Here is a 14336-nt window from a genome sequence, read left to right on the forward strand (position 1 = left end):
CCAACCGCAATAAACAAATTGTGTAAATCATTTAAATTTAGAAATCTGATCGTTGTTTCGCTTTATAAAGCCACATAAATTGTTGTAATTTTGTATAATTTTATTAATAACATTTTCATTTAACATCAGATTTCATTTGCGGTGCGGTTATGCACATAGAAAATCTAAATAGGCCTCGATAATGAATATGCGCAATTTATTTCTGTCACACTTTTTTTCAGAGAAGTATAGCGTTTTAGTATAGTCGTCGTCGTTTTAGTCATAGACGCCCATTGACATACCATAACCACCACACTCGGCAGGCGGTTCACGACCGCTGCTCCCCATCCTCTTGAAAATTGGTTGTGAGTAATGGCAAACCCATATAATTAATGCACAAAGTGAGAATTGTATAATATTGTATCTCGGGAATCGAATCCGCGACCTATGATCGCATATCTCAGTCTCTATTAGTATAGTAGAATAATATAATATAATCGTAAAGAAGAAGAATTTAATTTTGTTCTTTCTGCTTTCTAGATATTAAAAACCTATTGCCGATTCGTAAATGCCGAAGATGTTTCTAATTTTTACACATTTTATTGTGCATTTTACTTACAGTGAACACTTGTATACCTCATGGCAATTATATCCGATGAGCACAAAATAACAGAAAATCCGATCAAATCCGATAAAATAGGTCTGCGAGGTTTCTTAGCCCGCCCTAATCTTAGAAAATCCCACAAAAAGTCTGTTTTTATGATTATTTTTACAAGTATCCCCAATACAGATGGTAGAGGCATTTCATTTCTAAACTGTCTCATCAATAAAAATCGCTTATATATTAGTGTAATATTATAATACTTGTTTACTTTAAAGAAATATAGAAATTGCGTTTCTGAAAAGCAAAAGTTTATTTACTATGTCATAATGTGTTACAACACTTTATCATTAATATTGACTCGTTAAAGAAAATAGGTTCTTACCTGAAAAACAAAAGAAACAACATTTGAAGCTTTTAAGATTTTTTAAATTTTTATTAACATAAATTAGTCTTACCTGTCTTCTCAGTTTAACCTCCAATTGAAATTTTTTACCAAATTTAGCAACTGTCATCCGTGATGAAGTCTAAAGTGTTCGACGGTAAACATTAGAATAGTTTTCTAAAAGTTGTTGTTTAATAAAATAATTTATTGTATATATTTAAAAAGTTAAATTCTTTTCTTGATTAGTCAGGTACATTGTGTTTGTTTCTTTATATAACAGCGTACACAGTTGTCTACAAAGTAGTTGCTAATTTTATTGAGCCTAGAGAAAGTATAACAAGCTTATGTTTCTAGTACTAATCTTGTACGTCACTGTTTATATGTTATGCACATAGACAAGATTTTTATACATATACTGATTATCATCATCATTATTGACTAAAAATAGACATAATTTCTACTTCCAAAACTTTTCTCTATACTAAAATAGTTCTCTTTTATTGTCTATCTAAACCTATTTCTTATGACATTTCTTTTCGCTCTTAGCGAGTAGTTATGTAATCCACAAAAAATGTACTATTACTTATATTTTATTTAATAAAATACAGGTAAAGCTCCAAAGTAAAAGGTAAATCATTAACACACTATTGAAGTAGAATTTGTGGTTCATTATCGACATAAATTACACACATACCGCAGCTTAAGGGCACGAGCAGTGTAAACAAGCTCAACCAACGCAAACGTTAGAGATACCTTTACGCCAACATTGACACACCTCACCATAATCTAAGCGTATTCGACTAAAAAACTACAAGATCTCGGTCACGTTTCGCCAAGTAACTATTTAGTTGAAACGACGTGATAAGAACGCTTTGTTGGAGTACTGTTGAACCGTTATGCTTTGCTAAATCTTTACCATAATCTATACATTTTAAATATTATGTTTTTTTTTGTAAAGCTTTATTATTTTGTGGTTTGCAACTTTTATAACTTACTCGAAATATATAGACACTACAAAGACTCGACTATAAAGGCTCGAATTGATATAGAAAGGAAGGTAGTCACGCGGAGGAACCGTAAGATAAACAAGTGGTTCAAAGTCATCAAATGATCGACCACTTGGCAATACTCAAATAGGTTGGCTATGTTAAAAGAAAACAAGAATACAATTATAACTTTGTATTATTCACGATTTTGTTATATTATAGGCGGGTTATAGTAATTATATTGTAAACACTGGTGGTTGGCACTTTGTTCTCTCTTCCTATGTCGTGTGCTTTTATACATACGCATACGCATTTATCTAAGGAAACTTCGCAAAATCCTTATCTGATGCTACCATAGTTGACCTAGGCGATCTCTGGATTTTATGCTTCATTCTACCATTGACAATAATTTTCAATAAAGCGTCATCTTTCATTCGCATGACATGGCTTAAATATTTTATAACTTAAGACTTTATGATTGTGAATAGAAATTTGAATATGAGCTCCTGGAAAGAAGACTTTATGCCATGCTACCGTTCTACCTCTTTTACCGGCCCCGTTTCTTCAACGTAAAACAGTAGCATAAACACTAAAGAGATCATTTTGCAGCCATATAATAATATTTGAAAAAACGCTATTGTGCCATTTCCTGTAAGTGACACACAATACACCTTTGTAATTAGGTCACTCGTCTTGGTCACCAAGCTACCACCGACTGGCAATTGAGTGGATCTATTGAAATATACGCTTGGTTATCCTTTTTATAAACATTTCTATTATTTGAAAGTACAAAACACTTTAACTATTGTATAAGAAAATGTAATTAACACATAACTGTAGATTAAAGTAATGTATGCGGCTCGCAAGGTATAGAGTATAAAAGCAAACAGACCACTAGGCTGTTGTGTCGAGGGCCCATTGTCGGCGAATCAATTAATTTGACAGCAGGCGCCTTCGAGTGGCGTTAGAGAATTATACAATAAAGTGAACTACGCTTATGTGTGTCGCACTTTGTTCCTGCAGGGCTGAACATTGGTGTTTTAATTATAATTTCCATTTGCTTTCGAAATAAGCGTTAGAATATTATTTGAACTATAGATTCTTGGTAATTTTCTCAAGACTGGGGGTCGTGGCCTATCATTACAGTCTCAGCTATCATTTTTTTAAGGCTTTTGTTTTCTAAAAGTTTTATAAAGCTGTATACGGTAGTGTTGTATGCTTTTGTAACTGTATTCGTCCAATAGATTACCGTCTCTAGTCCGTTTACTTCCTATATTTCCGAAAACTATAAGCCTTCCCAGGTGTTCTGCGCTGCTCTGTACTATAGATATGGAGCATCAAACTTAGCTTCAGCTTTTGTCTGAAAGCATTAAATGAAAACAGACTTCTTCAAAGTCAAATCACAAACTTTCCAAAAGAATGCGAAAAATGACGAGTTTTTCAATAAAAGTTTTTTTTTTCCAAATTCACAATTAAGTAAATTATTTTATCATTTATTATATTGAAAATAGTATTTGTGGCTAAATATAAGGCATCTTCTTATTAAAATCACACATTAGTGATATTCATGTGTGTTGGAAAACAAGTTCTTGTTTAAAAAGACATTCGTATGTCTTAATACTAATTTTAACAATAATAGTAAACAGAGTAAAAAAATTAAAGCATATATACATGTATTAAAATATATATGTTATTCAGCAATACATAAACAAAAAAGGAGTTAGAAAGAAATCTTCATTTTTAATTTACAATTAGTATACTGTAAGTTGATAAAGATATAAGTGACTACTCGCATTACTTTTAATCTTTAAACACGATCTCAAATACAGCGTGCTCATGCCACGCGCAATCTGCATGTCTTGAAGCGTAAATAAGTTATTGTGCGGCGTTCAAGTGAAGTTGTCGCAAACTTGCGTAGCCGGCACGTGCCCAGCCCCTTGCTTACTTTGGCACTCAGTTGCGCAGACCAAGCGAAACCACAACGATCGCTTGCACAATAAAGGGCGTTGCTGCAGCAAGGCACGCCTGGAATTTAAGCATGAAAAGAGCTTTAAGATGTAATCTCAGCTGTGAACCCGGATACAAAGCACTCGTGATAACTTGATCGCTGACAAACAACTTAACTTTGCTATTGAATACTTTCAACGTCTCGCTTTTTTTATATTTACGATGAGTCTTGAGTTTTTCAGATCCAGAAGTGGATGAGTAAAGGATGATCAAGATGATAATGAGACGCCTTATATACATCATCATCATATAGTCGATAGACATTTACTCTCTACCTCTCGCCTCTCATAAGGATCGCCACGATTATCCGTCTTACGCTGCGTCCAGCGACCTCCCGTACTTGTTCACAACACTTACTTCTTATTTGTAATTGTAAAAAAATTACCGAAGCAGTATTTACTTAAAGATTTTGATGCCAGCACATATTATACAATTTATATTAAAATTTAATCTCTTTTTATCAATCATATATTTGCACAGTGTATAATGTTCCCCCACATAGTGAGTCGAGGGAAATCGCTGGAAACGGGTATATTAGGACCTGTCATAGTAGCCGTTATTGGAACAGGTCTATGCTTTGTAAAGAATGTCTATCGGCTAACATGATAATAATAATGAAGGTCTTAACAAAATATCAATTTTTAACAATGGTGATCTTAAAAACGTTTGCGCCGACATAGATACCTGTATATAACAATATATTGTATAGTAGACAAAAATATATGAAAAAAATATATGTAAAAACAAATAAACAAATATAAAAAACACACATAGATATATGCATTCAACGACCTAATGAAAAAAAACTTCATAATATTAGTAAAACATATTATAAAAATAAATTTTATCTGTTGTCTTTACCGATACTACCATAATGAGTCATAAGGCGACATAAAATCAGAAAGCTTTGTATATAACTGGCGGTGTGCTGGGCACATTATCTAGTCATCTAGGCGCGAAGACAATGGGTCGCGCATGCGTAATGCGTTATCGCAGATCTAGCTCTTACTGCTCTCTGCTCTCCTAATGAGGAGCGTTCTAATTCTCCTGCTATGTGCTAATTGAAGACGGACTCAAACACGGAAGCTCGGCGGAATTTTGATTAGCCTGCACGGGTTATATTGAAATAGCTTATTAGCATATGTGCTGCTATTTTTAAAGTGCTATACAATCTTTTCGTGTTATAAATTAAATTATGAGTAACGAATAATTTAATTAAAAAAATTCTCTTAAAATCATTGCTTGTTTCTGACAGGAACATTATGAATTTTATTTAATACAAAGACAACGTTAAAAAAATAAAAATAACTTATAATACTTTTACGAAAAAATAAATAATACATAAATGTAATCTTAGCGTTTGAATGATTTCGTGTTTAATTTTGCTCTCAATAATTATTGCTGGTTTATTTAAAAGATCTTAACATAAACTCATTTTATTTAAATAATTTTATAGCTCTTCTTTTAATAATAATTTGCGTTGTATTCCAATAAATCACGTATTTTGGTTCACAGACGACAAACATCGAATAACGTAGTAAGACAGCGCTTTTCAAAGGATGAAGAGTAAGCAACGTGATCGAGGAAACATTTTTAGTCTGGATCAGCTACAATCAACAGGTAAGTTAGCCAAATATACGTCAATTATTTTCACATACATTCCAGTCCGTTAAAGGTTTCCTCTAAGCACCTTTTTGTAACCTTCTTTCCGCGGCTCCTCGCACTGTGCTATGTGCTGTGCTGGTTTGATATTAGTCAGTCAGACCTTCGATGCAACGTCGTTCGTTCTGAGTCGCTGAAGTAAATGAGAGTTTAAAACTCCCTTCTCAAAACGCTGGTGACTCCAAAAACCATGTTTCTGAAAAGTAAATATCATTCTCCGGAAGACCGTCACGCGGCTTGCCTTTGCACTGATAACGTCTTCTCCAGCGGGATCTGACCTACGTCGATTGCGTTCGGCTGCCGTTTTTTGGACCATGACAGTCTCACAGGTAGAGTCCACGGAATTTTGGCCTAGCCATGCTCCGTAATCAATCAAATCCTTCCTAATTAGAAAATTAATGTCATAATGACCAGTAAGCCTTCAACATACTTTCAAAAACGCACTGAAAGTAGTGCGTGTGATCCAAAAATTTTAATATAACGTACGATAATATACATCGGCATTGATTTATCGTCGAAGGAATACTGCACATGATATATTGTTTACAATGTCTTCCCATTATCCTAAATTAGCAATTTAATGAGCAGAGGTTCAACCGAGAGGGTTCCTAAAAAAAAAACTAAACATGTACCAAGTAACAGCCCAAACCAGGCTTTGGGCCCATTTGTTCCATGGAGCGTTCGCTTATGCGAGCTTGATGGTCCTCCAATACGCAGATTTTTAGGAGCTCTTAAGGATTTTTACTCAATAATTTTCAGCTCACTGCCTTGAACAAGATTAATAACTAGAGTCAAAGAGTATTAGTAAGTTTTAAAAATATAATGTCTAACCAAATATCATAACAAGCTTGTACCCTGCTTTAAGCCTTCAAGCCAGCATCTAGAATCTTTCAACGACCTTAGCGAAGATGCAGGTCGCTTCCTACCGGTCTTATTAGTAATATATAGGGAAGGTCCATGTCAAGCAGTAGACGAACTGTGAATGAGTTCAGAATAGAAAGTATACAAAGTTTTAATTCGGATTATGTTAACAAAAGAAATTTAATAAGGAACTATAATATTCATTCATTCAAATTCATCTACGTCGAAACCGTAGACCAATTAAGGAGACCGGCATAGCCCAGTGGCCTATCAAGTTGAAGTGGCAGACCTGAAGGTACTGGAGTAGAGACCACAAATCGACATGCTCATCGTAAGACTGACAAGGAGGATAGATGACCTCGCTAATGACGATAGATTCAAGCCGCTCCGAAATGGTCCTGTTTAAAATCTATTGCGGAGGTCTACGTCAAGCAATAAAAGTCCTTATAAATTATAATTATCATGATAAATGTTCAACCATTTAAAAGTTAATTCTAATATATTCATAACATTATTAATGGAGTACTACTGCATTTATCTGCGACTTAAACAATAAATCTTTATTATTTTTAATATGTATTTATTACACATTTGAAGTAGTGAAATAAAAGGTGTAATACTCATTTTATGCTCACCAGTTTCTATATTTTACAGAGGGATACATGAACAAAAGCTTTCCTAAACAAACATTGTAATTAGTCATTCCATTATTTCACATATTACCAAATCCACGGTGTATTAAGGATTAGGTTTAATATAACTGTTTTAATGATTAAACATGTTCCGACAATTATTAATTTTTCTTGTAAGTTAAAAATTAATGTGAAATTACAAGCAAGTTTTCGTAATAGTAATAATGAATAATGCCAACATAAATTTAGGGATAAACTTTAACATATTCATTCGCAAACTCGTTCGTAAGTCACAATATACGTACATATTAATATTATTGCAAGAATGTTCGAATAAATCTTGGGCACCATAAATATTAGTTCTCAATAGAGTTCAACGACATTATCACTAACGCCGTTCTACAAACATTTTTCTTTATTATTTGCTTACGTTAATTTAGGAGGAATGTTACGGTAAGTGTGTAATATATATTTGAATTATTCAGCCTCAAAACAGTGTAGAAAATTAAAGTAAATAAAATTATTGAGTTTAAACCTGATCGCATTACATTCCTGAATCGAGACGTCGTCGTTTGTCTTGCCTTTACGTTTCTAGAGTTCGCCTTCGGTTCGTATCATGCCTTAACTAAAGGGAATAAAACACGAAGGTTAATGTGAAATGTACACAAGGAATCTTTAATTAAACTTTACTCAAACAGTGTTCATTACGTACAAATAAAGCTAAGAATTTATATAAACTTCAATTTTCATTACATTTATTGCTGGTTATACAATATGTTTGAATACGGCTACGGAATATTGAAGACTTATTTATTGCAGAGTATTTGAATTAATAATAGAAATTTAATGTATTTATTAAATGTATACCGAATTTAATGTTTCCTAGTGGAATATAATGTCCACCTAAAATAATTTTCGTGCGGTATTAATAATGTAAATATCTGGTACAAATGAATGACTATGTTACAATTATTATTACATTATTTATTAATGTAATATTTTTAAATAACAGTTTTTTCTTGGATCGGAATGTTAAAATCAGAATGTGAATTGTAGGTACATATAGGTACATAGCTAAGACAGAACAATGCCTATCTGGTCATGTTAAAGAGTGTGGAGTCTATTACGTTATATTTATTTGACATAATTTTACGTAATCTGATATGGAATTTTAGTTCTACATAAAATTTAATATTATTAGAACTCAAGCTTTAACAAAAATTATTTTAAATTTGTTAGTAATGTCAAAAAACGTAACTAATATTTTTTGTATAAAGAAAAAATTTTCTACGAGCAAATATTGATCAGCTTTAATCAAAAATACCAATAAATAAGCTCCGATTACAAGGCTCATTAATCATAACAACAGATAAGAACGCATTAATAATTTATACATGCCGTCGCCCTCGAATTAAGTTCGCTCTTTACCATGATTCAGATACTGGCTAAGTAACGCAACATATATCTGTTGAGCGTTTGCACATTGTCATATCCCACCCACGACAGTTGGCGCATAATTTCACGATTTAAATGTACATAGGCACCGCCTTTCGAAACACATCGAGCCGAGTGAGACGATAAATAAACGACAAATTACACCGTTCACGTTAAATGTCCTTAGCCCGCGCCACGACGACATTTGCCTGCCTGAGATACTTTAAGTACTCCTCTGCCACAAAGAAAAGATATATCATTAGATCAGTGAACACTAAATATCATTAAACACACATCTAAATGTAATTTTTATGATTATTTTGAACTCACACTTCAGCGAATATCTCGTTCATTCAATTTTGTTAACAATTTGCACATCTTAAATTCATTTTTAATTTACAATAGGTTTCATTATGAATATATAATTTAATTTCATGCACGTCTGTGCGTACACAACACAATAATTTCACATCTATGGATATAGGACAGGATAAAATGAATAATTAATTAAAAATATTTGGTATTTTTACATTCATACAGATTCAGATAGATTAAAGTGATGAAATAAGGTCATTATTTCTAAATTTTTACGGCTTATCCCTCAAAGAATCCTGACAAGAATAAATAAAAGCTCTTTGGTCACACAGTCTCGAAATACCAAGATTTGTTATATATATCAATCTAATAGGTGGAATCTAGAGAGCGTTTTCTTATTAAATTTATACATATTATCGGATGTTATCAATGATTTGGGTCAAATCCTTCCGTCTTCATAAATTTTATTTGAGTAAAATGAATTCCTTTTACATTGATTTCTTACTTGTAGATTTAAATATGGTTTTATCGGTAAACTTTGACTACCTCTTGTTTCTATTGAAATATGTACATGGTATGTATCACTTATTAAAGCTAAACAGTTGAAGTATTTATATAGGTTTTAGATTTTATAGCAGTTATGAATTATAATTCCTAATATATAAGTTTTCCTCGGTATTTGATGTCACGGTACAATATATGTAGTTTTCACGTGTGTCGCTGACGGTAGTAGACAACTTGCCAAACAGAATGACGATAAAGATATGCTTGAGCATTTCGAATATTGCAGGGCCTTAGTTCAGGACATGTTCAAAAGAAACAGTATCGAAAAATAACAAAATATAAAGATAAGTAATAAAATATACATTTTCAAAAACCAGAGATAATGTAATAGAATAAAAACATGCTGTGAAAAAATGTGATAACGTTTGTGAAATAAGGAAATAAACAGCATATTAAATGTAAAGCCCTGTCCACAACTAATTAGGAGTGTTCTCGGTTTCTTTTTCTTTTTTGATAAGTTTTTTGTCTATGCTTTTCCGAAAGACACCAGCACATCGTATTATCCTATGTAACATGTAATAGCGCATAGCACGCAGAACAAATAGCCGCAGTGACTTTGCATTTTTGGAGTAGAGACCACGGAATGGCAAGAATAATGCAGGACGTCCAACCACAAGGTGGATAGTTATTGACTTTACCTTAACAAGATTGCCAGAAGACACTAGATGCAGGCTGCTTCCACAGAGTTTTCATGTCCAACAGACGTCTTAGGGTTGAAATTATGATTATCGTGACATAATAATTTTTCTGTTAGCTATTCAATAATATTGTAAATCTTTTGTATTACTTCTGTTATACGTAATTAACAGAACTTTATTCATGCGCGGTATGGCTTTGTTTTATTATCGCAGTTGTACCGAGAAAGTATCTCTTACTTGAGAAATGTTCAAGCAATGTAGATGTAGTCATTAACTTAAGCGTGTTTTATGATATTGTTACATTACTTTACAAGCCCTTATTTGAATTTCATTTCATTTCCCTTCTAATAATACAGAGTAATGTACATTTACGGCGTTATTGTAGTGTGTTTATTTCCCTGTTTTGTATTTGTTACATTATTGTATACCATACAGGTTTAAGAGTAAAGCTAAAGAAACTTTTGGTTAAATAAATTATTTTTGCAGTGCAATTTTACCAGCATTTTAGACAACGTTTAATAGTTATTATTAGATACAGCAAAAGTAGCTACAAGATATCAATGACAATGTGATAAATCTCGTATTGTATTCATTGTTAAGACATGAGATTCCCAAAAAATTAAAACCCTTTTATTAACGGGTAAGATTATTACCCAGGATATTTTTCTACATCTTTTGTAAGCAAAAATGCTTTTATGGCACAATATTGTCCTTCGTGTTTGTCGTCTGGGACTGAATCCGCAGCCAATGATCAACGTGTTGACTCATTTGCAAATATAATCTTTCACCATTTACTTTAAATATGGTTAAATATTATTTAAAAAGAGCAATTATTATGTTTCTGGCTGGCTTTTTTCAGCAGATTAGCATTTTGTGCTGATGGTAGCTTAGTCACTGATTGACTGTCCTCATTATAATGTTAAAAATAATTGACAATTCAAATGTGCTTGTAAATACTTGAATATGGTAAATATTTTTAATTTAAATTCAACATTATCCTCATCATAATTTCAGTCGAAGAGCGTGAGTTTTAGATATATATCCTATCTCATATTACCAATAGGACCAGTTGGAAATGGCCTGCATCCAACGTCTATCGACAACCTTAACAAGGTCGCCAGTCACTCGTTGTTTTACGTGATGAATGATATTTTTAAGCTCTTTTCGATTAAAATATTTAAATTAATGTACCAAAAACTCTATAAAAAGTGCTGAAAACTAATTAGACTCTTTATTTTTTCCGTTCCTTGTTGTTTATTTCTAGTGTAACCTTTAAAACAGTAGGCAGTATAATTAAATTCAGTAACTTTAGCCGGCATTACAGTCGTGAACGTCGTTCAACTGTAGGCTTTTATGAATTTCAATGAAATGTGTGCCGTTCTGTTGGGAAATGGCTCTTAGAGAACGTGCGTCGTTTAGCTTAATTCTGCGACAGCCTTATTTATCGCTCCGAAACATTGGCGTTCGCGAAATTAAATTCAGATTCTTCAAAGTGTATGTAATTAAATTTTCAACAGTTTACAAACAAGTGCTCGTAGACTTCTTAATTACGTTATTAACAAGATTAAGAAATTTAAACTTATGCCGCTAATCTAAAGACAAGTAGCTCCATTAGCTACAACGCCTGCGACAATCTCTGACGAGTTTCAAACATTTTATTTATAATAAAGCTATTGTCTAAAATATAATTCCTTTCCTAAAATCTTTTTCATGAAAATTTGTAATTGGCTTGGTTTACTGCACCATTTATTTGTATCATGACATGGAAAGTTAAATAAATTATCAATTATGACAATCTTAACATTTTACAGACGAAAAAGAGTACGAATTATTTGGAGATTGTCGGTAATAAGACAGGCAAAAATCCGTATATATACTACTATTCAATTTTCCAGGTTAAATAGTTAAAATAGTGTTTCCTAATCGATTATTGTGAAAGTCTATGAACTCGATGTGGGCTATCCGTGTGTCATTTAAATGACTCACAAGTTCAAGGTTGTAAGAATCAATATTTGTGTGACAATGTCTAAATCCAAACAATTCCATTATTCTTTGTTTGTTTGTATGTTATTTAGACATATCACATGCACACGTTTTGTACAAAAATATCGCTTTGTATTTTCGAGCTAAGTGATTGTCGCCATTTCCACGTAAAATAAAAACAATGGAGGCCATTTTTCTATGAAATAAAAGCGCACGTGACTCACAGAATGCTCGGTGACTAATGCCTGCAGTTACCGGCTGCGTGTTATTGCGAATTTTTGTTCACTTTTCTACCGGAGTGAGTGATGAAGATTACACGTGTTTTTCGCACGTATGAATCTACATACGTTCGCTCACGCTTTTTCAATCCGTCGGCTATGGTACTAACCCATTACTTTTAAATATCAACTTAATTAATGTCACGTCGTCAAATTCTACCAACCGTATATTTGTTATTTCGATTCATACATAAAAAAATATATTTAATGGAATCAGGCGTTACCTTGCGGAAGTCAATCCTAAGTAAGAAAAAGACCAATATTTAGCTACTTCCGCACATGCAGTGGTAGTTGTACAACAAAGTGCACCGCCCGCCAGTCCGCTGATAAATGCATATGCGGCAAACAATGCGAATTACACAACTGCCACAGTTAATTCACTCAACACGTGTTTCACCCCTCCACGGGTCATCTTGAGAAGTTTTGTTACACCGATTAGTCTTAGTTAGATTATTACTCTGTGTTTGGCACTTTTATCAGCGGGCTGGCGAGCGGTGCACTTTGTTGCACGACTACTATTGCATGTACAAAAGTGGCTAAATATTGGTCCTTTTCTTACATAAAAAATATATATATACATATATGTGTATTTATTATTATTTATAATCAATAAAACACATATAATAATTATAGTCATTGCTTACGGTGATGAAACGTGGTTTCTCACTTCAGGCCTTCTTGTCAAGTTTACAAGTCGTGGCGACGACTGTTATTGGGATTTCTTTACTAGATCGCATTAAGAAAATGGAGGTCCATAGACAAACGATAGCAATTGATGCAGCTCAGCGGGTTGGTAAGTTGAAGTGACAATGGGCAGGCATAACGTATAGAACAGATGACCGTTGGAGGCCTAAGGTTCTGGAGAACCCCCTGGTTCACCCGCTTGGTGGATGGACTACGTTGTTAATTTCTTGAAACAAGTTGGACGCAGGCTTGAAGGCAGGATGCTTTCAACTGGACCTATGTGATCTATGGTTAGATTATATGTTTCGTCACGTTTTATTGGTAATTCTATTCAAAATTACTAATGCTCCTTTAACCATATTTTGAATAAAATTGTAATAATTTGGCCACTTGTCTTAGCACATTGTTGACACCACACTACGAAGACTTGGAAATATGATTGTTACATTGTTAGCATCTCTCTTTCTGGAGAGCCTTTTTTATAACAAGCGAAAGTACATGTAAATTACTGTAAATGTTTATGGGATAAATATAATTAATTATGATAGAAGAATAGAAAGTGTTTCAAAATTTTGAAAAGAGGACAGAAAGTCTTAAAATATTGTAAAATATGAGATATTTACTTGTTCAGCCACTTCATTAAATAATTTAGTTAATACCGTTCCTCTATGTCTAAGTAAAGGTTCACAAATAATAAAATCAAAATATAATTTTAAAAACACTTAGTTCTTGTCACATTCGATTTAATCTTTCTCGTTTAGCCTCATTGACATAAAAATATGACTGCCCACTTTTACAACAACATTATATTAAGTGAACATTTTATCCGGAATTTCATTTATATATAGACTAGAATGTCGTCTCGGTGGCATCAATTCACCGCCGTAACGACCCGCTGATAATCGTTTACATCCTTCCCGAGCCCTTTAAGCCTATTGGAGTACATTTTTATACTTTTTAAGAACCACTTAAGATATTTTAGACAAAAGAAAAAGAAAAGCCGTCATTGAATGTTAACGCTATAAACGATTTCCCTTTGTTCTTTTATGTATAATTTTTATATAACCAAGTTTTTGGGACAAAGGTTTGAAAAAATTTGTTTAATTTAAAAAATTGCTTTGTACTATTAAAAAAATAGCAAATTTGATTATGAATTTGAATTATTTTACTTTTTTGTCCGAGGTGTCAAAACAAGAATACTAAAAAACGGGCTTTAAGCAACTATTATACTTTCCTTCGATCCTTGAAGTATTTGCTAGCAGTAATTTGAGTCTTTGCAAATTATGTAACTTTATGGATAAAAAATAAATACTGTACATTTTGTATA

At 32.8% G+C, this 14336-nt stretch overlaps 1 protein-coding gene across 1 annotated transcript in view; it reads left to right on the forward strand.

The window, feature by feature from the left end:
• The window catches only part of Cad86C (Cadherin 86C), a 107436-nt gene that overhangs the window by 30464 nt on the left and 62636 nt on the right, over nt 1-14336 (forward strand). The window contains exon 2 of the mRNA XM_068776206.1: nt 5474-5578. The gene's annotated coding sequence lies outside the window, so the exon portion shown is untranslated. The remainder of the gene's footprint in view (nt 1-5473; nt 5579-14336) is intronic.

The sequence above is a fragment of the Battus philenor genome, unplaced genomic scaffold, assembly GCF_028537555.1.
Source record: "Battus philenor isolate CCGP_79_NKW_IND1 unplaced genomic scaffold, ilBatPhil1.0.hap1 SCAF_12, whole genome shotgun sequence".
NCBI classification, from domain to species: domain Eukaryota; kingdom Metazoa; phylum Arthropoda; class Insecta; order Lepidoptera; family Papilionidae; genus Battus; species Battus philenor.